Source organism: Ursus americanus, chromosome 13, assembly GCF_024610735.1.
Source record: "Ursus americanus isolate L20-20 chromosome 13, mUrsAme1.1.p, whole genome shotgun sequence".
Taxonomy (NCBI): domain Eukaryota; kingdom Metazoa; phylum Chordata; class Mammalia; order Carnivora; family Ursidae; genus Ursus; species Ursus americanus.
In genome coordinates this window covers 60,881,402-60,884,886 of record NC_142139.1, presented here as the reverse complement: position 1 = coordinate 60,884,886, position 3,485 = coordinate 60,881,402, and the positions used below count along the sequence as shown (strand labels likewise).

The window sequence follows — 3,485 nt, the reverse complement described above, 5'->3', positions numbered from 1 at the left end:
GTATATATGCAGTTTTATTTTTTTCTCCACCTCTAATATTTGGCATAACTTTGTGTTGTGCCTTTGCCACCCTGCACTCCACACACCTGCCATTTCAAATAAGAGCATGTTGATTTGGTCCTATGGGATATACCTGGTTTGAGAGAATTCTAGGTTTTTTTTATGTTTAAAAAAATGTGTCGACTCATAGCATTCTCCTTTGATTGGGTAAAAAATTTACCATTTTTTTGACTGGTTTTATAAATCATTGCTTGTTTCAGTGTTTTTTTCCCCCCTTTCAAATCTTCAGTTATCTTTTGCTGTGTTAAAAAACAAAACAAAACAAAAACAAAATGAAAAAACAGAGACAAAAACTTGCCTTTCCTCCTGGTGCCCCCTTCCACTCAGTGCAGCTCTGGCCACACCACACAAGCTCAGGCTTCCCGGCTCCTTCTAAGCTCACACCACAGTCATGTTTCTCCAGCTGCCATCATGATCGTCTACCAGCACCTTATCAGCCATGATGCGATGTTCTCCACCTTCTACAAGATCCAGAAGATCACGGAGGTGCTGTGCCTGGAGGTAGAGGGCAAGATGGTCAGTAAATCAGAGGTTAACATTGATGACTCGCTCATTGATGGAAATGCCTCCACTGAGGGCCCCAAGGCCCAAGGTACCTAAAGCACAGTCATCACTGGTGTTGATATTGTTCTGAACCATCACTTGCAGGAAACCAGCTTCACAAAAGAAGTCTACAAGAAGTACATCAAAGGTTACATGAAATCGGTCAAAGGCCAACTTGAAGAACAGAGGCTGGAAAGAGTAAAACCTTTTATGACAGGGGCTGTGAAACAAATCAAGCACATCCTTGCAAATTTCAAAAACTACTAGTTCTTTATTGGTGAAAACATGAATCCAAATGGCATGATTGCTCTGCAGGACTACCATGAAGATCGTGCGAACCCATATGTTATTTCCTTTAAGGATGGTAAAATGCATTTTGACTCCTTTGAGAGAATTTAAATTTAGTTTAATACATATTTAAATCCATCCTGTATAGTGTCCTGGAGAAGCTAAATCCTGGTGGTAGACCAGTGCTAGAAAGCACAAGACGGCCTGCAGACAACTCCTACAGTGAAAAATTACTTCTGGGACTGGAGTATAAAAAACAAGAACCCAAAGTCTTTAAACTGAGCTCAAGTAAAGGGAAAGATTGTACTTATAACTATGCCAACATTTGAAGTGAATTCCTTACATATTTCAACATCTACAAGGAGAAGTAGTTAACTCTGGAAGAGATTACCAAAAGAAAAAAAAAGACTAATACAGTTGAAAAAAATAATAAATCTTGGGACTAGATATCTGAAATCATCAACATTTACTTTCCTCCTGAATCTGTAATGTTCAATTAACATACCATTTCTCTCTTCCACTAGGTGATAGCTTCCACAGTATGGAGCAAATGAAGTAAGGTTGCTGGCTTCTATGTCTGGTATCCAAACAGTAGGAATCAAAAAGCTGATGCCTGGGACATCTCCAGCTCTTTAGAAATCATCATGTCTATCTGGTCTCACATGTGACTTTTACAGCATGACAATGTAAGGTATGTTCAACTTCCTACTTATCAGCACTGGGCTCTCATGGTCCATATGTTCAGGGAGATAAACCAGGTAGAAACTGTAACACCTTGCATAACTTAGACTAGGAAGTTATGCAGGGTCACTTCAGCCAGATCGTTCATTAGAAGCTGGTTACTAATGCCAGCTAATATTCAAGGGCATGTCTCTCCTTGGAGGAGCATTGATATACCATTGATAGATATACCATAGGTATATCATGGATAGAAGATAGATAGAGGTAGATTGCTGTAGCCATCTCTATAGAGTACAATAATGAAATTTTTGGCTTTCTTTGCAGATCCATTTATTTCATTCTTTGTCCCAAGTGAGTCCCTTACATTTCGTAGTCATAAGAAGACCCTTTCCATATTCAGAGATCCTCTAAATTTGCTAACAATAATAAATGAAATAATCGTAGGACTTTTGGTTCCAAATTGAGATTGGCCAGATCTGGGAAAGAAGAGAATAAAACCAAAATAAACAACTGGTATTAAAGACTCATGAACAAAAATAATTCCAGGGTGATGTTGTAAGCCATCAGACAAACCAAAGAATAAAATAATAAATAGACTCTCAGAACATAAATGTCCTGCTGACTTGGAATTGTCCCATCAGGTTATGATAATTTGAGGAGAAGAGGAAGACACAGAACAGTAAGCACAAGGCTGGGCTAGGTGTACAGTTGGAGGTAAAGGAATTTGAGAGCTATGGACAAAACAGTAGTATTTGCATTGCAAAACAGCTAGACTCCTTTTTACTATGTTGAGGAGTTTTTCCCAGGATGTTGCTGATTATGGGTACCCTTGATAGAAATAGTGTTTACAAAGGTTTCCTACTATTATGGTCTTTGGATTTCTTATTTGTGAGATGGCCTCACTATCTTAGCATCCTTACCAGGGAACAGCAAAAGCATAGAAGGGAAATCTGAATCAAGTTAATTTACCAACAAAAGAAAAGGAAATTCCCGAAGGCTTCCTTAGATAAGATTTCTACACTTTAACTTCTTTGGCTAGAGAACGAAGAGAGACAGGAGTGCCCAGGAAAGCTTCCAAGTGATTTTGCGTTGGGCATGAAAGCCAAAATAGGCATGCAAGGGGCTGCAGTTGATATAAGATCTGGATTTGGAAGGAGCTAAACCATTGGAAGAACTCTGCCAGCTCTTCCCTAAAGTCTTTACAAGTACCACAGCCGAAATAGGTGGAAACCCCATCTGCTACAGGCCAAGTGTGAGGCAGCCAGCAGTAAAGCTGCCCAGGAGAGGGCAGTGATTTAGGGAAGATCATGAAGCCAACATCTCCACAATACTCAAGTCACAAATAATATGAAACAATAACAGCTGCAGTGGATACAGTTACAGGCTTGTAATTTTGTTTTTTCCAGGTTTCTAGCACATGTTTTGAGGAAACATTGGGTAAATTAATCATCTAGCTTTCTCCTTTTGGCCCATCCTCAGGTAAGAGGGATGTAGGGATACAGCTTGTACTATTGAACCCATAGGTAAAAGATGTTCCCATATCTATTCCCTGGCTAAGAAACGGGTGTTTGACCTAGGTCCACCAATCAGATGCTCTTGACTACAATTTTGAGTCTTGAATATAGAGGACTGTGGAAGCACAGAGACTGCTTGCAATCATTCCCATGACTAAGAAAAGATTACTAAGATAAAGTATCTAAGGTATGTATATACATACAGATAACATGCATACACATAAATTCACATTCTCTCTTTTATTTATGATCTATTTATCGATCTATCATCTATCTCCCCATTTCTTGAAATTCTTGGCACTGGTGATCTTTACCTCCTGTTTAAATTGACTTTTACATTTGTAGGATTTTCTTCTTCTTTCAGGGTAGTCCTTAAGAGAGGCTTTCAAAACTACCATA

At 39.0% G+C, this 3,485-nt stretch overlaps 1 pseudogene; it reads left to right on the top strand.

The window, feature by feature from the left end:
- The first annotated feature begins 471 nt into the window (after positions 1-471).
- On the top strand, positions 472-1,002 carry LOC123793555 (translationally-controlled tumor protein-like; annotated as a pseudogene).
- Positions 1,003-3,485: the final 2,483 nt, after the last annotated feature.